The sequence below is a fragment of the Falco rusticolus genome, chromosome 3, assembly GCF_015220075.1.
Source record: "Falco rusticolus isolate bFalRus1 chromosome 3, bFalRus1.pri, whole genome shotgun sequence".
NCBI classification, from domain to species: Eukaryota; Metazoa; Chordata; class Aves; order Falconiformes; family Falconidae; genus Falco; species Falco rusticolus.
Window position 1 is genome coordinate 104,973,905 of NC_051189.1, and position 19,906 is coordinate 104,993,810.

A 19,906-nucleotide genomic window follows, 5' to 3' on the forward strand; every position below is an offset into this window, starting at 1 on the left:
CTTCCAACCTCAACAATTCTGTGATTCCATGACACATCACTCAACACGACACCGCTCTGTCAGGAGCTGGTGCTATCGCACGCTACAAGGTATTTCTACATTTTAGCTTCCAAACTCGCCAAACACACAACCTCCTCTTGTGTGTTGTCTCACGTTACTGGCAAGGAATCAAAATCCTACCAAGAAGATAAAAACAAAGAATCTGATTCTACAAAAAAGTCAAGACAGACTTAGCAGAGAAGCAGGGAAGCCCACAAAGCAGAGAGATGGGTCAGAGCCCACCGCTGGGCTCCACCGCAGGCGCGGTTACAGCTCCCCCAAGAAGACGCCTGCAATACAAGTGTGGGGCAAAGTGGAAGGGAAAGGTGGCTCTGGAAGGGGTTAGTGAGGTAAGAAATATCCTGCAAATACTGGGGAAAAAAAGTCATACCTCAAAATATTCTTCTGAAAAGTTAATTAACTAAAGAGAGAGGACCAAGAACACAATACTCACGGGAAATCATATACTTCCTTGAAAGCACCAAGAAAAATTGTGTGTGGCCAATACGGGGCACTTTAAAATAACACAGAGCATACATAATAACATCGGAAAAGACTGACGCAGGCCCATAATTCCCTTATCCAATACTTGGACAATTTGCTTAAAAGCATCATCTGTTCGGTTTATGTCACTGACTCGCTTTGCTTCACTGGAAATCACATTTGGTCGGTTCCCGGCCATACCCAACAGCATCAGCCCCTGCTGGATCTCATCCGGCAGCAGAGACCCATCGCCTATGACATGCCCCCTCCCTGCGCACCGGCTCGAAGGGGGACGGAGCACACAGCACCAGGAGCGAACACCCACGCCGTGGACGTGGGCAGGGGGAGCAGTGCCAGGAGCGAGCGCTACCGCACGCCTCCCACGCCAGCTGACGCCTCCCCACCTGGGCAGGCAAGGTTCACCCTGTAGAGCTCTGCTCCAGCAGGGGCTATCAGACATGCCAGGTGATGGATTTCAATCAACATCTATTAATTTTTTTGTTTGGTTGGGCGTTTTTGCACCGTGCGCAGCTTTCAAGCCCTTGCATAGCAGCTCTCGCTCGCAGGGCATGGGGTGGGCACAGGGCTCTTGGTCAGGACGGCTCTGACCGACATCCAGATTTCAGAAATGCCTCATCTCTTATTTCTTGTTGCTGCAGACAAAAAAAAAACCCCGATGACAGAAGTTATTTCTCCCCTGAGAAATGCTGCTCTCTAAGTCTTCATTTACCTTGACATTTCCCCTCCGCTGTACCGATGGCTTATCAGAAGATTAAAGCCCAAATGAAAAAGCAAAAGAGGAATCTTGAGCAGCCCCAGACCAGGATGTCTCACCCCTGCATCTCAGATCTAGCCTGTCCTTGGCCAAGCAGACTCCCAGACACTTGGGGTCACTTTGGGAGGTCACCAGGCTTCTCTTTGAAGGCTGCACAGATGAAATAAAGACTCCCAAAGAAGTCTTCTTATCCATGTAGGAAGAGGTATAAATCACAAGCAAACATAAACACACTGGATTTTTTTTTTTGTCTTTAGACTTACATGTCATTTGCATTTAAGATGAAAGTGAATTTATTTTGTATCTACAATATTTAAGAAGTTGAAGTCTAAAATAACAGACTTAGCAATTTTATCCAGAGTTGCAGTTAACGCAATGGCTAATCCCATCAAGGGGACATTAATTGGTGTCTAGATGCTCCTTTTCATAGCAGCAGTAGGCCATAAAACTTAATCCTTACCTCCTCTTTCCAGCATGTAGCCTCCGTGTTCATCAATAAAAGTAATGCTATTCATTAAGTACGGAGTAATTACCTACGGCTCCAACAAACAGGACTGAGCAAGCACGTGCCAGTGCAAAGTTGGCTGCTGTACTGTCACAGAGGACTGCTCGTGGGCTGCCAAATAAAGGACTTTTGTAAGATCAGGATAAAATTTGAAGGCTGAAACACAAGCTACAGAGAGCTGGGCATTTGTTTGGTGTGTGCTGGGACAGCCGTTGACAAGCCTCACCCCCAGAGCAGCCCCTCGGGGCTATTTAAGGAGCGATCAGGATGCCAGTGCCACGAAAACACATCCTCCAGACCCCTCTGTTTGCACGGCACATTGCCACAGAGATTACACCAAGCAACATCTGGGGCTCTGCTGACTCAGGCAGGACCAAAGGCTGTCCTAAAGCATCTTCCCTACTGCAATGTCCCCGCAGCACAATGCCACCAGGTGCAAAGCACAGTGGCTTCGGCAACAGGGCAGCAGTGCCTTGCCCGTGCCTACCCAGCGCGTCCTCAGCAGGCTGCAGAGAGGGAAAGCGATGGGGCAGGTACCTCCATTTAACAGCCTCCACCAGTGCCACCTTTCCTGTGCCAAGACCCATTTTTATCAACGTGCTGGAAAAGCCTGTATGTTTTTGCACTCTGTACTTGATCTTGACACAACTAGAAAAGAGGGAACAGCAACAACAGCACTAATAATAGTAATACAACTAATAACAGGATTTCACTTCTCGGTAAACATTTACTCTGCCACCATTTACGCTCAATGGTCTCACGTTCTGTTGCCAAAGAGTGAACTCCACAAAAGATTCATCCGGTGTCTTTGCATATCGCGGTTACTCAGCCGGATTAATTCAACCATTAACGACTCTCTTATTTTGAGAGCCAATCAAAAAAAATCAAAGAAAAAAAATGTATCTGTATCATCAGTGTATTTGACACAAGAGATGACCATCTTCTGCCTCAGCCCTGCTTAGGTTTCTGGAGTCACCACTGTGTCTCCCTCCACAGCATCACCTGGATGTCGCCCTTCCCCAGCCTACCCCACAGGGCACCCCACAGTCAGGTACAGCATCTTCTGAAGGTACCAGCAACCAGACTCTAGAATGTGCTTTTTTGCAGGAAATCATTTCTATGCACTGTTATGGCTCTGAGCAGCCCAAAACATTTAATATCATAAACCTCCCAAAGGGGGGAAATGGAGGAGTCAGGCAGCTCCGCTGCCAGACCTCACATCGGCAAAGACACGAAGCACCCCCGATCACCCTGACTTCTTCCTATGCCACCATTTATCAGATCTACTTCTCGACTCAGATATCCGTAACTTGAGACCACAAACGTGTCTATAAAAAGAAAACAAACATCTGCTGAAGCAATGTTTCATTGTGGAGGTCAAGAGGAATTTCCAGGGTGCTTACAGGTTACGCGTCATTTTAAATCACTTTTGTGCACCAGGTAGCTTGATGTACTTTACCGGTACAAATTTATGCCGTGTTGACTTGGGAACACAGGTCTCTGCCTTCCAAATGAGCTCTTCAGCAGAGCAATCTCATTCAAAGCCCTTGACGTTGGGGATGAACATCCCTGAGCTTCGGGGGTCTGGAGTCCAAGCAGAACTCTCAGCCCTGCGCACTCCTCGGGTGAACTCGGGTGCTGCCAGGCACCGCTGGGGAGCAGCCACCCCTGGCCCTCCGTGCTTGGGATAACGCAGCAGGACAGTCACTGAATTAAGGGAAAAAGCAAAGCTAAACCCAACCCTTTGTGTTTTGGGGGCGGAGGAGAGTAAGAGACACAAGACAAAACCACGCTGAGCTGCTGGAGCTGGGAAGCCGCGTTCGGAGACGCGCTTATTGCAGCGTAATCTGCAAGGGAAATGATCCCCCAGTTCAGCCAGTGGAGGACGTCTTACGCTCTCTGGTCACCAAGAGAACACACAGTTTTCTAAAGTGTCACGTTAATGCACGCAGGGGCAGGAGCACACACGGTACTGTCGGCCGGGAAGGGGCAGGCAGCTTCACCCGGGCAGGCGAGCTCCCCGCCCCAGCAGTGCACTCAGCCCGAACCTGGCTCAGCACCTTGTCCCGAACCTGACCGAGCAGGAACGTCCCACTGCAAACCACGCTGTCCCAAAGCTGTAGATTTAGTTCAAGCAGCTAACAATAGTATTCCAAACATTTTTACTGAGTAACGTGATAACTCTTGCGTCGATGGCTCTGAACTCTGTATCAGATTTGAAAAAGAAATTAGGAACAATCTTTATGAACTCTTCAGCATGCCGAGCAATTGAAACCTCCTCGTAACGACGCAGGACCAAAGCTAGAATATTAAAATTGTCATTAAGTGGAATGCACATGAAATGCTAAAAAGTCTTTTGGCAAATTATTTCTTGATATAATGACATGCTATAGACCTAAATCTTAGTACAAGGTATGAAAAAAGACACTTAAATCAACTTTGTTCATTTAAATATAATTTTAAAAGAACTGGCGTTCATCTCTTTATTGCTCAAGGATCTTTATCAATTTCTTTAGCCCTCATTTATTTCTCTTCCTTACTCCCACGGGGATGCCGTTTGATTTATTGGGGATTAGTTCTTACAACTCATGAATGCTTTAAACTGTTTTCAGATTAATCATTCCCATATCCGTTAGCGAACTGAGGAGAGCCCCCATTTGATCTATACGTTCACGTATACGTGAAGGGCTCCCAACCCGCTGCACACCAGCAGCCACTCTGCATTACTGATTGCTCTCGCCATGGAAACGGGTCATAATGGCAAGGACCTGGGGCTCCAATTAACTTTTAAAAAACTTGTTTTGAGGTGGCCTCATTCTGCAGGCATTGTTTTGGTTGTGGCTCTACCAGAGGCAGACGCGGTGTTAAAGTCAGGTCACTTCCCAGCGCAGCGGTGATACAGATGTGCAAATGCTGCCGCTTTCTCATGGGGGTGGGAGGAAAGGGAAGAAAAATTCTATTTATTTAGCTGACTTACTGCCAGTTCAACTTCCCCGCTCACTGCAGCCGGTGGCTCAAGGCTAACAAGGGTTTCCCCAGTGGTGCCAGTGGTGCCGTGTCTTGGTTTTGTCCAAAATACCAGGTACCAGGGGAATTTCCCAGGATGCCACCAACACCTATTTCTCTGGGCTCTGACGGGCATTACCTTCCCATGCAGCGGCTGGTGGGAGCTGCACGGGGCTCGCTGGGAATTGGGAAACCTTGGAGGGGACAGGAGGAGAGAGGAGCTCTGTGCCAAGAGAAAGGAAAAAGGTTTCTGGTCCTCCCTCTGCTAGCAGTGCAGAGCTTGGCTCATGACTTGAGACACCATAAAGATCTGTAAATATCTGAAAATTGAATAATAACTCATTAATTATAAATTTCAATTGAGAACCACTTCAAATCGGAATTGCAGTTCGACAGTCAATGAACTTCCAAGGCTGCAGCCAGCGAATGGCTGGCAGAGCAGCGCCGGCAGCCCTCAGCATCCTCCGGGCACGTGGAGGGACCTCGGCTGTGCCATGGCACCAAGGCTGACTGGGAAGCCGGGGGGAGCAGGGGGGTGCCGAGGCTCCAGCTGGAAGAGCTGGCAATGCTCTGGTGGGAAGGAGAAAACTTCCAAACTTTGCTCCAGCACAGGGGGAGGACGGAGCCCACAGACTATGTACAGCCGAGGGCACTGGGGAAAAGACGCTAAGCGTGTAAAGCGTATCAAGACATACTGTGCTTAACTATAAGGAACCATTTGTTTGCTCTCTCTTCCATGGTTTTGAAGCCTTACAAGTTGCTCTCTACGAGCTTCCAGAGCAAACGTAACCCCTGAGAATGAACTGAAAGAGCAGCGCAAACACCGCGCAGCACCACGGAGAAGTGCCGCATCCCACGCGTGCCAGCACAACAGCGCGGCAGCTGTCAAAACAAGACATGTGGCCTGACAGCGCTGGAGAGAGCGGAGGAAGAAGCCGCCGAGGTGTCCTCATCCCAGCAGCGTGGCTGCTCCGTTACACCCAGCCAGCAGGGCACAATGCCTCGGTCCCCCCAGCCCGGATCCCACGCAGCCCTTCCTGGCGCCTGGGGGGATTGGGGGGGGAGGTATTTTCTTTTTCTTGCCGTGCTCACAAGGGATGCACGAGGCAGTGGGAGGAAGGTTCCCGCAGAGCCCCCGGGAATGCTCCTCCAGCACGAGGCTTGGCACAGCACTCAAGCTCCAGCCTGGCAGCGGTGTCAGGATGCGAGTGCAGAAATCCGTCCCCTGCCAGCAAAGCCAGGCACGGCGGAAGGTGTGCAGAGCACCACGGGAAGGGCTGGGAGAGGAGACACCGCGCTGCTCACCCACCACCAGCAGCTCTCTCCTCCCAGGCAAAAAGTATTTTATGCGATATTGCAATCTAATTAAAAAAAAATGTCGATTTACCTTTAGACTTAGTTGATTGCCGATTAACAGTAATTATATACATAAATCTGGATTAACCTGCAAACCGGAGGCACTCAAACTGTCAAATAAAGCTGGGCTGAGGGGGCTGGCGGAGCCCAGTCCTCAGCCAGGACCAGTGCCTGCGCACCGGGCTGGAGCACAGGATGGAGCAGAGCTGACAGCTGAGGTCAGCTTTGAGAAAACGGGGCAATTCCAGCAGGTCCGGCCTCCCCAGGGCCAGGCGAGCGCTCCCTCCCCTCGCCGGGAGGGCAGAGCTCGGCTGCATCCAGCTGCCAAGCGGATTTAGGAACGGTGACACCAACTGCGCCTGAACGTGACCTTGGCGCACAAGCTCTCTCCAGCACATCAGGGGCACACGCTTAAACACCCTGCAGCAACCTGGTTTAAGCCCCTCCTCCCTTTCAAATTAACCTCAGGAATATAATCTATTTATTTATATCAATTTAGGCCCATCAATTAATGATGACAAGGCAATTAACTAGAATGCCAGACAGTAAAAAATAACCACATAATGCCTTCTTTAGAGGAAATCTATTATGTAATCCCAATCGGTCTTCATTAACACAAAGTATTCCAGTAAAAGGTAGTAATCTAGTTATGGTCTGTGAAATATGAAGATCCGCAAAGTAATTTTTCAGAATTAAGGGTAAAGTATTTTTAGTAAATGGAAAGGAAACATTTTTGCATTTTTCCTGCAAACCATTGCAAAAACCGAAAGAGCGCCATAGCGTAACGTACCAGTACTGAGCAGATTGTGCGATATCACAAAAGAGGCATTAAATTAGCCATTATCACTACGACGAGAAGCGAGGCAGCTTCCTAAGCATCTCCCTTCCCCATGCTGTTTGGCTTCTGGATCAAGCCAAGAGCAAGAGGGCGTCGACTTTCTCCATCCCTCGCCCAGCACCCATTGCGCAAAGATGAAGATGCCAGCATGAGGAAAACGAATCTCAAACTGCTAATGGCAGCGGTCCTCGGACACCCTGGCAGTCACTTTGGGCTGAAAGTGTTCAATTCGGTGTCCCACCATTTTATTCAAATTATGACTTAATGTATCACTCATCCTTGTCAGCAGCTCCCCTTTGCGTGGGGCTCAGGACCATCCCAAGGGAAGGATGCCGCGGCATGACCTGACCCTGACTCCGTTCCTACGCCCCCGGCTTGACAAACTGAGCGAGTGCCTTGTGTGCAGAGAAGAGACGATTTACTCGCTCCAGTATTCAACATGACACGCTTCAGAATTAACACATCGAGTATTTTAATGATACCAATCTTACTGATCAATGCCAATCTAACCGATCAATTTTATAGATTAAAGATCCAATTGTTTGAAAAATTGGATGAGAAGCTTACACAAATCCACAAAGCAGCCAGTTTCACATGGAAACACACATTTTCAAATTCTAAGCATTATTTGCCTTCGAACTTATTAAGAACCTAGCAGACAATAAGAGAATTAAACCCAAGTTCAGAAAATCCTTCAAGCAAAGAACACAAACAAACGTAAAGGTAGTCAGCCACTTCTCCAAAATATGCCAAAGCTGTTAAGCGCTCTCGACTTAAAATTTGTAATGAAGCAGCTTCAAAAATCCCAAACTCCCATAGGAATGTGTTTACAATACAAACTCAATTATTGTCTTATTCTGATGCTTATCTTTTCTTATACCCTCTCAGCTCATCCTACTTTGGAATTTAATTACATTACAGTATTTTTAGTCGAGATGAAATTACACATTTTCAGATTAATTTAGCCTGAACTAGCTTTTGATAACAGAAAATCCTTTTTCTATCATGCCCTAATTTGAGACCATCCAAGTTAGCACAAATCACTCTTTAAAACCTCGTGTCAGCCCCCACCCCCCCCATAAAGCTGCACTTGCTGTCTTTCAAACCCAGTACAGCACACCGGGCATCAAAGGGTAAACGTTTGCCCAATTTCCTCTGATGGAAACCCTCCTGTTTTGCTCTTTCCTCTGTTATTTTCCAAGCCCAGGTTGACAGAAAAGAGTCAGGCAGTGACTGTTCCCTACACACAGGCACCAAAATGCTGCTAAGAAAGGCATGACCTTTTCTGTTTGCTTAAAAAAAGCACTAAAAAAAAAGAAAAAAAAAAAGAGAAGAAAAATAAAGCCTTGTATTTTACATACACAATATTTCCAGAAATAATTTAAAAATTTAATTACAATGTCATTCTGGCCATTTACTTGGAAAAAAACCCAACTCAAATGCCCAATCCTTTCATGATTACTTTTCTTAAAGTGAATTGATATAATGCAGAAAATTCCCACTTTAAAAGCATACTTCTTATCCCTCGATTGGGGTTCTTTGCTGGTTTTGCAGCCGAGGTATTTTAGTCTCGCTGTATTTAGCAGCGATGAGCCCACGTGGCCGCTACTGTCACCATCCATGTCAGCGCCTGCCAGAAGATGGGGACGGACAATCCAGACGCGCTCAGGAGCGCTCCAGGGACTGGCCTGCATCCCCCACCGTTTATGTAAAACCATTCCATGGCATTTCCACCTGGTTAATTCCAGGTTTTATTATGATAACTAGGGTTTTTTTTTTCCCTGCAGTTCAGGAAAGGTTTTGCAGCAGCCGTGCTTTAGGAACGAGACACCTCCCTTCCTCAGCATGGGATGCCGGGAGAGTGGCCGGGATGATGCTCGCCAGCTTCAGCGAGCGGGCAGGAGCCCATCCAGGGAGAGCAGCCACCCATCCCGAGGGAAGTGAAGAGCACTGCGGCTCAAGACACGCGTTCGCTTCTGTTGTGCCCTAAACGCTCTGGGTTTGCAGCAGTCGGAGGAAAATTGGGGTTTAGGGGGATTTGCCATCCTTCCCCACTTAAAGAGCGATTCAGAGGTTTTGCACTTCCCTAAGTTCACTTACAACCACTGGGCTCATAGCAGAAACAAGATTTATTTTAGGGAATCAGAGGGCCATGTTCCTGTGATGGTATTTCAGGTTTGCAGCCAAAGGAGAACACGAGAACACAGGCTGAGCACACACCCGAGACCCAGCTCAGCTCCAAACCAGCCACCTGAAGCCCCTCTCTGCTCTGCAGGACCCCACCGGGACGGGAAGCCTTCCCCACTGGATGCCTCCCGATTCCCATGGGATCGCCTGTGCCAGGAAAGCCAGCCTCTCCCAGGGCTCCCCCGGGCTGCGTCAATCCAACCGCGGACGCCACAGTTTTCCTCTCACCTGCCTCCCACAAATTGTTATCTGACGCGAGCATCACATCCTAAGCGCATTTAAAATCTGCTTTCTTAGTGCCAAGCTTAGAGGCTCGATCTAATTATTGTAACTGAATTACGAGCTGTAATTGTGCTAGTGCTGTGCAAGACTTTCACTTTTTAAACCCTGACCAAACTATGATTAATAACAGCGAGAAACTCAGTTAGCTTCTATATAAACTATGCAAGCCGAAGGAAAAATCCCACCCCCCCTTATTTTATATATTATATAAAAATATACTTATTCTGCCTGCATTACTGAGAGCGCGCGAACACCCCTGAGAAGGGCAGGACCCCTTTCCACACCGACACCGCAGCCTGCTGCTCCGCTGTTCGGGCTGGGTTTTCGTTGCCCAGCTGAGCCGTATTAAACACCTGCAGAAACCCCAAGGTTATGGACACAATTGTCACCGCAATCCCCCCACTCGCTCCCTTGGGATGCTGTCCCAGGCTGAACCACGGGTCAAAGCCAGGGGGTTCCATACAGGCAGCAAAGAACCCAACACATCTTCCCAGTGCAGAAGGCAGAAATCTTGGGTACTGAGCGCAGGGGTCCTGGGGCTGTGCTGCGGAAGCACCCCAGGCATTCTCCACCTCTTCTGATGCTGCTGCCTGTGCAGCAGGGGAACCTCTCCCACACCTTCAGGAATATAAAATATTTCCATTTGAGGGCCAGGTATTTGCATTCCAAGCACAGCAGTGGCCAAAAAGTTGAAGATGCTCATCACTCAGCCATCCCAACAGCCACAGGTGGGGTTTAACCTCCCAGAGGAGATGAGGGAGGGCTTCTGCCAGCGGCCCTTGTGAAAACACTGCCGGAGCATCTCGCGCTTCATGGAGACAGCAGCAGCAGGAAAGGATCCTCCATCCCTTTTAATTTAGGCAGATACACACGTGCCAGCCAGCCGCAGAAACATCCTCGTGGCGTGCCACCCGCATCCCAACGCCGCGTCCGAGGCTCACAGGCAGCAACATCCAGACATGGCACGGTACCCGATCAGGCACGGTACGGGCTCCCCCCCTCGCTGCCCTCCCCCCCCTCCCCCCCCCCCCGCTGCCCTCCCCCCTTTCCCCCCCCCCCGCGCTCACCCATCCACAGCTTGGAGCTAATTACCCACCCTAATTTTCCCCCTCTCTTCCAACAGCATCCTAACACTATTAAGACCTGATACATTTATTACCAGGACTCTCAGCCAGAGAGTATTAAAACTTGTGAAAGTGACTTTGCAAATTAGCAGCCCGTCACCGAGCTAATGAAGCGGGGCTTTTACAGGGGCGGAGAAATAATTCCCGTATTATCAGAGCGCAATCTGCTGCACGAGGAGAGGTTTGGTTCAGAACAAAAATGCTCCACGGTGCGAGAAACTATAATCCGCGTGGAGTCAGGCAAGAGAAATGAAATAGGAGGCGAATTTAACTCTGATGAAGCACAGCTTAGTGAAGAGCTGACTTGATAGGTAATAATAGCAATAATTAAAGCAGCAATAAAACTGTGTACGTCACAGTTTTACTGAAATTACTAATTTCAGCAGGTGGAGAGACTGAACTGCTTCAAGTAAACTTGGTGATAGTTCAGAAAGTCCTGAGAGCAAGTGAGGGGGTTTGTTCAGTTTGGGTTTTTGGGTTTTTTTGGTGGAGTTTTTGTGGGGTTTTGGGGGGTTGTGGTGGTGGTTTTTTTTTTATTTTACTTCAGATGAGACATCTTTTGAAGTTGTCAAAAGACTCTACCGTCATTAGTGGCTCGTAAACAGTAGGAAGCAGGATTCATCATTAAAAATAGATTAAAAAAAAAATCTAAAATGCATCGTTTGCTTGTTAGTCTGAATGTCATGAGCCTGTTCAGCAGAAACGTGCCAGGGCAGCAGCACCAGGAGCAGCACAACAAAAGCAGCGGCCACTTCTCTAACCCAGGGGAGCTCCCATGGGAACAGCAGCAACAACACAAAAGCCCCAAAAAGAAGCGGTCAGGCCTTGATCTCTTCCAGAGTGCTTCTCTTTGCAAAAATCTTCTTGCAAGAGGCAAACGCGAGGGTTTAAGAAGAAATATTAAAAAAAGAAAACCAAACCACCTCAGAGAGGGGAAGGGCAGCCCAAAGGCTCGCTGGGACCCAGCCACGGCACCGGTCTGGCACCGCCAACCTCTGGAGCATCTCAGCCCACCAGCAACAGCAAAAAAAATAAAGTAATTAAAGGATTGTTCAGTAAGGGTGAGGGTAGGAAAGCCCGGCCAACAAAACCCTGCTCCGTGCTGTGAACATCTCCAGGTCCGTTGCCTGCATCTCCCGGGACAAGCGGCCGAAGCTCTCGCACCCACTCCCACCGCGGGCTGCAGAGGGATCGGGACCTCCGCGCTGTGAGGGACATCCACAGTTCTCCTGCCAGGTCCAACGGCCACCCAAACAACTGCCCTGTGACATTCCTTGCTCTGAGAGGCTTCCCCGACTCGCAGGGCCGGGCAGAGCTCACACCACTGTTTCTTCCAGTTACACGAGACAGAACATGGCAAGAACATCTACACTGGGAAAAATTTCCCCCCCCAGTTCCAACGATTCTTCCAGTGCTTAAAATAGTTACTGGCTTAGCTGGCGAGGAGTGAGTCCTCCAGCACGGGCAGCCCCAGCCTGCGGCGAGACCCCTCAGCGCCCCTGGAGCTGACTCCCCTGTTTGCCATCGCTCCCGCCCCCTCCCGCTCCCATCCATCGCTCCCTCCCGCAACCGCAGCCCGACTGCGCCCGCGCCAGCCCGCAGGGGCGAGCCACAGCCGCTCCGCTTAGGAAATCTCATCCCATAGTGGGGATTTTGGCAGAGGCAGGTGGACGGAATAAAGGCAGGCGTATTAGACAGAACTGTCCCTTCAGACCCGGGATCTGCGCAATGGCACTGCAGGCTTATGCACTGACTTTTTTTTAATTGCAGGAGTCAAGAAGAGGGAGGATTGGAAAGAAGAAGAAAAGGAACAGAGCAGCATTTAGAAAAGCCTGGGAGTAAAACTGGAGGGAGAGGAGGTGGCCTGGAAAGCAAGTGGAGCCACAGTTATAAAATCCTCCAGATCTTTTGAATCCTAAATTTAAAGCAGAGCAGAAAGCAATGAACGACCATTCACTGGCACCGTTATCAAAGGGCACAATTCATCAAAAAGCATTTGCCAAACAATTCAGAGCTGGTTAGATCCCCTAATGCTGCCTGGGATTACAAACACCGCTGCGCAGGGAGCCGCGTGCCCCTGCTGCTCCATCGCCGGGCGGCCGCAGCTGGAGCCCAGCGTCCGTATTTCTTGTTTGTCTGCACGTCCCTTCCCAGAAATAGCAGCAAGGTCGGGGCGATGAGGTGGAAAGGTCGGGATGCAAGAGGAATGAAAGCCCCAGCCAGAGGAACGGGCTGCACATGGCTGTTCACGCGGCACCGCCGCTAACACCGAGGGCTCAGCAGGGGTGAGGCAGCCTCTGGAGAGCTCAGGACAAGCAAGAAATAAGAAATATACTGTTTCCTGGGGGGGGGGGGGCGCGAAAGAAACCCAAACCAACAACAAAACCTGCAACCACAAAAAAAGCCCAAACAAGAACCCCAAGGCCACCAACCATGGGCCCCTCCTGAGACTGTGTGCCCTTGATGTCTGAGGATGCCATGCCGGGCGCTGCCCTCCTGAGGATCTTTCCAAATCTCCCCCCCAAGAAGCTCCTACAACAACCGAATCTGGAACATTTAAGATGGCAGCTTCTGTTCCGAACACGGCGCCTCTGTGTTTCCAAACACTGAGCGGATTACAATGGGAAGACACCAACCCAAATGCCAGAGTGAAGGTCTTGGCAGGTTCCTGAGGAGAAGCAACGTCTCGGTGGGGCTGCTCAGGAGCTGCCACATCTGCCCCGCGCTCGCTGAGCGCTCAATCAAAGCCATCCAGCCCGCAGCACCAGTATGGTATGGAAACAACTGCACCAGCGAACTGGAGAGCAAGAAGTCAGCAGCCAGGTAAGTTATGCCTAAGAAGTCAGCAGCTCGCCACCCAGCCAATCCCTCTCTCCGCCACAATGCCCGCGCTGTTGGCTTTACGAGCTCCCCTCTGAATGTTGCAAAGCAGAAATGAGAAGCAGGACAGTGAAAAAAACCTGACTCTTGGCCACGATTCACCTTCACGTTGGTGGCTGGGACAACGCGTTGTTCAGTGACCCAAACTCCCCCTTACGCACCAAATATTTTCTTGCTAACTGGTCCAGCAGCTTCAACCTTCCTCAGCTGCCTGCAAATCCCATTACACAGCAAAGATTTGTACCAGGGCTTTAATTTACTTACTGTAAATAAACCCAGCCACCTGGCCAGAGTGTTTTGTTAGTCACCAGCACACACCAGTGCCCAGAGAACCGCAATCCCCGCTCCAGCAGCACGTGGTGCAGCTCCGCGCTAGAACCTCAGGTAACGCGCTGCTCGTAGCATCCCCACCATTCCCAAAGATCCAGACAAAACCTTTAAAACATATTCGGGGTTAACATGCCCTTGCAGTACCGTGGGGATGTCGGCGTGCCGGGAGCAGCTGGCTTTGACTCCTGACCACACCACGGAGCCGGGGGCAGCTCGGCCGGTGTGCTGAAGCACCAGCGTTTCCAAAGCCTTTGCAGAAGCGTGTGGATCACGAGCCCACCTCGTGCCTTGCTGCCACACTTTTTTTCAGCCAAGGCTGCTTTGGATGAGCTTTGCGGGGCTGCAGAGAGCTGACAACACCCCAGACACAAATCAAACAGATGCCCCTGGACACGCTGCCCAAACAAGTTTTGTCTCTCTTAAGAAAACATACAATGGTTCTATTAATTATCACTTCACTTCCTCGTAACCCCCTTTGCTCACTGCAGCAGCAAAAGGCAGAAGGAAATGCAGGAGCCTTTTAGCCAGAGACAGTTAAGTAAAACAGAGGGAACATCCCACAAATACCAAAGTCAATTAATTCATTTGTTACAGAGCAAGAGTCCTGCATAATTTGTCCTCTGAGTAGTTTGTTTTAGCTAATTGCTTATCCAGCAAGAAGATCTCCCCTGCATGACCCATTTGCTGCGCAAGAGGCTCAACTGATGAGAAACGAACGATCACCTTCCAGAGGGCACCGCAGCAATGGCGCAGGGATGCTCCATGCACCACTCGGGTCCTCAGACCCACGAGCATCCCAGATGGGAGCGGAAAACACCGGTGACCTGCTGCGGCTTCGCAGGCAGGGTGAGCACCAGTTTCTCCAGGGGAAACCATGGCTCCCAATTCCAGGACACACATCTCCATGAAGATGGAGAAGAGAAGGCTGTGGATAAGGTGCCACATGGAAGGCTTTACCCCCCCCCACCCACCCATCCCCATTGCTGCAATGCAGTCGCCCATCGCTGGCGCGTTATGATAGTGCTTAAAATGATACAATTTCACTTGTAAAGATAGTGTTCTTCCATCGTCTGCATCACTCCCTCAACTTCTCTGCTGATGTGAGATGAAGCATAGACAAAAGCAAATGGCTCAATACCACATTTGTAAAATCCTCTGTTTGTAAACGTTGTTGGAAGACAAGCTGAGCCGAGCTGTCAGACCTGCTAACCATCTTCCAGGCAGCCGAAAGACAGGATAAGTACTCATGTTATTAGTCTCATTAAAATTTTGTAAATTAAACAGTGCAAGGGAACAGCCTTATTTATCTTAGCTTAGTTCATCATCGACATTTATAAAATAAATACGGAAATAACACTATGGGCACAATCCACTCTCACGGGCAGCAGCAGGACTCACACGTGCTCTGATGAAGCAGAGGAAGGGATGCTGCTGCCCACCCGCTGGGAGAGGAGCCAGATGGTGACAGCAGATCCCATGGGAATCCACTGCCCCATCTCACCTAAACACTTCCCTGCTGTTTGAAATCCTGCAGTGGGCATGCCTCGATGTTGGGGGTTCATCTGTGGAGATGAAAGTTAACAGCCTGCAGTACTCAGAGGCTCAGGTGCGACGGGCCAGTGGTCCCTGGCTCCATCAGCAGAGAAAAATGCAATTCATCACACCCACAAATCCTCTCCTTTTGATCACCAGAAGCCACAAACCCACCCCTGCAGTCGTGCACGGTCTGTTCAGTGCATGCACCAGCTCCCAGCCATTACCTGGCCCTCCTGGGAGAAGCAGTTTCTATCACTACACCTTGACCAGTGCTCAAGAAATTATCATTGCTTGATGGTTTTAAAAATACAGCCATGCTGCACATGGCATTGTTAAATTAGGCTGGAGAAAAGCATTCAAATGGTGCACACAGCTCATCTTGGCTCTACAGCGAAAAGATACAACAGCTTTGCCAGAGTCGATAGATTTTCCTGTCCATTTTGTAAAAGTGCCAGGCATCCGAGCAGAAAGCAAACAAGACGCCCCGGGATGACAGCACACTGGAGAAGACAGAAAGGACCAGTGCTTTCCAGGTAAGATGAGTCACTTTTAGGCAAAACTTAGATTTTCCACAATTAAAAATAATTCCTGAACTGTAGGAGAAAAAGTTTTAACTTCACACCACGACAGAGGTGAGGCAGGAGAGGGCAGGGAAGGATCACCTCCAGCAGCTACCTGGCAGGGAAGATCCCGGGAAGCCTCTGCAGCATTGCTGGACCCCAATCAAGTGCCTGTGGGCCCACCCACCCAGCAGGGACATCGAGGAGGTCACAGCAGCACCAGGCTCATCCTCGCTGGACCAAGCCAGGCGATGCTGGGAAGAGGCAGAGGAGGAACGCGAGGCGATGCTCGCTTTGAGACCGGTTGGGTCCAGCATTTGAGGAGTCACCACCAAGGAGACAACAGGATTTCTGGCAGGAAAGCTTCCAGTTCTCACGTTCCACCAGGAGGCTCATGATGGGCTTTTATTGCCGCTTTATTTCCCTCAGAATCAATAGAAAACAATAATCCTACGGCCAAGCATAAATCACGTTGCAAAACTCGGCGAATCACCACGTGGGACGCCTCGGGACGAGGCCTTTTTTTTAATTCCAGAAACGGCACCATTAATGATTTAGCAGATCTCCATCCCACCTCCAGCAGGGCCGCCACTGGCCAGGCAGTTCTGATTATTGCTGGAGCAAACGCCCCCAAAGTTTATTCCAGCGCCGGGAGCAGCCCCCTGCAGCAGCGAGCAAAGCGCCGGGGCTGGGTGCCTGCGCACCCACCTGCCCGCGGGCTGCACGGTGGCTCCCACAGCCCCTTCACTGGGCTGTACTGGACACGGCGTGGGGGCTCGCCAGCCCACCCACCCCCACCCCCCGCCCAGCACTCTACAAGGCTGCGCTGTCTGTGAACGGGCAAAAATGACGGAAGGTAAAGCGGCCGCGTCACGAGTGGGAAACAGACCCCTCGTGCGCCCAGCCCACCGCAGCAGCTCCCGCGGACCCCGGCAGGACCCCTCCTCTGCCCCCACAGGGGGACAGCAGGGCCCAGGGGAAGGGGCTGTTCCTGCTGCGAGCACAGCCAGCAGCCCCAGATGTCTGCATGGCAGCTGCAAGGGCAGGCCAGCCCTGCGAGCCCCCCACCCCTTGCAAGCCCCCCACCCCTGCAAGAGCCCCTCAGTCCTGCAAGAGCCTCCCAGCCCTGTGAAAGCCCCTCAGCCCTTGCAAGCCCCCCAGCCCTACAATAGCCCCCCACACCTGTGAGCTCCCCAGCCCTGAGAGCCCCTAACCCCTGTGAACCCCCCCAGCCCTGCAAGAGCCCCCAAACCCCTTGCAAGCCCCCCAGCCCTGCAAGAGCCCCCAAACCCCTTGCAAGCCCCCCAACCCCTTGCAAGCCCCCCAGCCCTGCAAGCACTTAAATGCTGCAAGAGCCTCCCACCCCTGCAAGCCCTGCAAAAGCCCCCCAGCAGACCCCCACACCTGTGAGCTCCCCAGCCTGCAAGAGCCCCTAACCCCTGTGAGCCCCCCAGACCTGCAAGAGCCCCCCACACCTGCGAGCCCCTTAACCCTGCAAGAGCCTCCCACCCCTGCAAAAGCCCCCCAGCTCTTGCAAGCCCCCAGCCCTACAATAGCCCCCCACACCTGTAAGCCCCCCAGCCCTGTGAGAGCCTCTAAGCCCTGTGAGCCCCCCAGCCCAGCAAGAGACCCCCAAGCCCCGTGAGAGACCCCCCAGCCTCGCTGCTCAGTGGGACAGAAGGAAACCCAGCACTGACTCACCCAAGGAAAACAAGGCGGCATTTATCCTAATTAACAAACTTTTTTCCCCTGCTGTAAACAGTACTTACAACCAGCAGAAGAATCGTGTCGTTTTACATTCTGTCAGTAAATTATAAGAAACAAAAAGGCATGGTGGAATTATCTGAGGGTGTGAGATTTAAGGTACATTTTTAATTAAAACAAAAAGACCAAAGCTGCGATGCAGCGTCATAAAGCAGATAATTTTACAGCTGGATGGTCTCCCTCTGATGTACTTGAAAACCATTTTTAAGTGACATAAAGTTTAACATACCGGTACATCTGCCTACCCACCAGATTCTACATGGAATTTAAAATTTAATTATATTAAAGTATTGTTACAGCGTGCATAGCAAGAATGCCAACTGAGTGTAACTTCAGGAGAATCTTTGCCAGATTCCTGCAAATCTGTGTTTCTTAGGACTAGGAAGAACAAAAAAAAAAAGATAAAATCTTGGTATTAGTGCTCTCAGCCTTTGTATTTCTTGCTCACCCACCAACTCCTCCACATTTGGACCCAGCAGGCTCACGTACATCCCCGTGCAAAGCGGCAGCGTGTTCTCGTGGCAGCCTCTGCGCAGGTAACCAGCCGCGCTCCCTGCTGCTCCGTTACGCACAAGGAATCTCCCACAAGATTTCCCTCTAAATGCACGCACGGGGATGTATGGATGCTGGAAAACCAACCCTACACCTACAGGAAAATGCATAAAGCCACGTGGGAATGGAACACCGCAGGCAGGGCAGTCTGTGGGTGAAGCCCAGAAACGCAGCAGCGAAATGCAAAAATACATCACTCCGTCCCCGACGGTGCCGCTGTGAGGACCGCCGAAATCAGCCCGATTATAACGCTGGTATTGCACAGCCCCAGCGAGGGCTGGGGGGCTTTGAAACCCCCCTTGGGAACAGGGAGGGCGAACTGCAGAAAGCCAAATCTGATTATCAGGGAACCTACAGGGGCTCACGGAGCAGCGAGCAAGGGGCTGGGAAGGCGAACAAGAGAAAGAGCCGCAAGTTTTGAACTGGAGTGACAGCAGCCCCCTCGCACGGGCAGCCCCCTCGCACGCACCGCTGGGTCCCAGGCTCATCAGGCATTTCCTGTGAGTTGAATAACTAAAGCCAGCAGCACTGCTTACACCACCAGTGACAAACGTCCCTCAACGCACTGGGTCACAGCGACTGCAATGGGACATTTGGAAAGCTCGGAGGGAAAGGGAAGAAAAAGAAAAGCGCAATGGGAGGCTGACATTAGCACCTCGCTGCAGGAGGAAGGAAGCTTTGGCTGTTTAGATACGCCAGAAGCAACAGTAGAAACTCCTGGTGCAATGGAAAGAGCCTTTGGGGAGGGAAAAAAGGAGTAATTTCTGTAAATATGCAGGAGCCCACAACCCCGAGAGAAATCAAAGGGCACTACAAGCCCGGCAGCGTGCACATGAACAGCACGTGCACCTGCCAGGCACGCCAGCTCCCACGTAGGCAAATTATTCCTCGTGCCACAGCAAGATAAAAGCCTGCTCATTACCTACAGACACTGTTATTCAGCACCAAAAAAAAAACCACCCAATAATAAAAGGAAGGAAGAAAAGAATTAATATCACTCTCTCTGTAGCCAGCTCCCCATCTTCTGACAAACGCGGCTTGTTACACAATTCACTTTGTATTCTTTCAATCTGAACAGCAGGTCCTCCGTGATGGGTGGCTCCCGGCTGCTCTTCCCATGCAAGGGGCACAAAATCCCTCCTCCCGATCCCAGATTTCTAGCACGTGCTTGCCAACGCACCCATGTACAATTCAAATAACGTTGTATTTCCCATAAATATTACGCCATCCCCATCGGGCAAGCGAAGTGTCCGTCCTCCGGACACGACGCACCCTGTTGCATCAGACCTTGGGCATCCTGATCTTGGCTGGCCAAGGATGGGAGAGTGGGAGAGCCACGGTGCTGGCTCCAGCCCAGCACTAACTTCAGTGCCAGATTTCCTGGAGGGAAAAAAACTTTGTCAATAAATAATCCAAATAAATAGCTTATTTTTAATCAGCTGGTATTTGCAGGCCATTAAGATGCAACGAGCAGGCTCAGGCACCCTTTCTGTACGTTGTTGTTGATGCAGAAAATGTATTGGAAAAAATGAGAGAATATCATTAAAGGTTAATTATGAGCAACTTAAAGGTTATTTTTGCATATCTCACCTCCTGGACAAAAGATGCTTCTTCATTACCATACCAGAATATAAATTAAGTTGCAAAGCCTTTAAAATGTAACAAAGACCTTAATTTTGTTGCTATTTT

General features: G+C 50.4%; 1 protein-coding gene across 15 annotated transcripts in view; it reads right to left on the reverse strand.

The window, feature by feature from the left end:
- The window catches only part of CAMTA1 (calmodulin binding transcription activator 1), a 323,364-nt gene that overhangs the window by 216,133 nt on the left and 87,325 nt on the right, over positions 1 to 19,906 (reverse strand). Inside the window, exon 7 of one of the 15 annotated variants that reach the window (XR_005103116.1) lies at positions 19,588 to 19,597. The exons of the other annotated variants lie outside the window; for them this stretch is intronic. The gene's annotated coding sequence lies outside the window, so the exon portion shown is untranslated. Of the gene's footprint in view, positions 1 to 19,587; positions 19,598 to 19,906 lie in introns of those variants that run through there. 15 annotated transcript variants of the gene reach the window in all.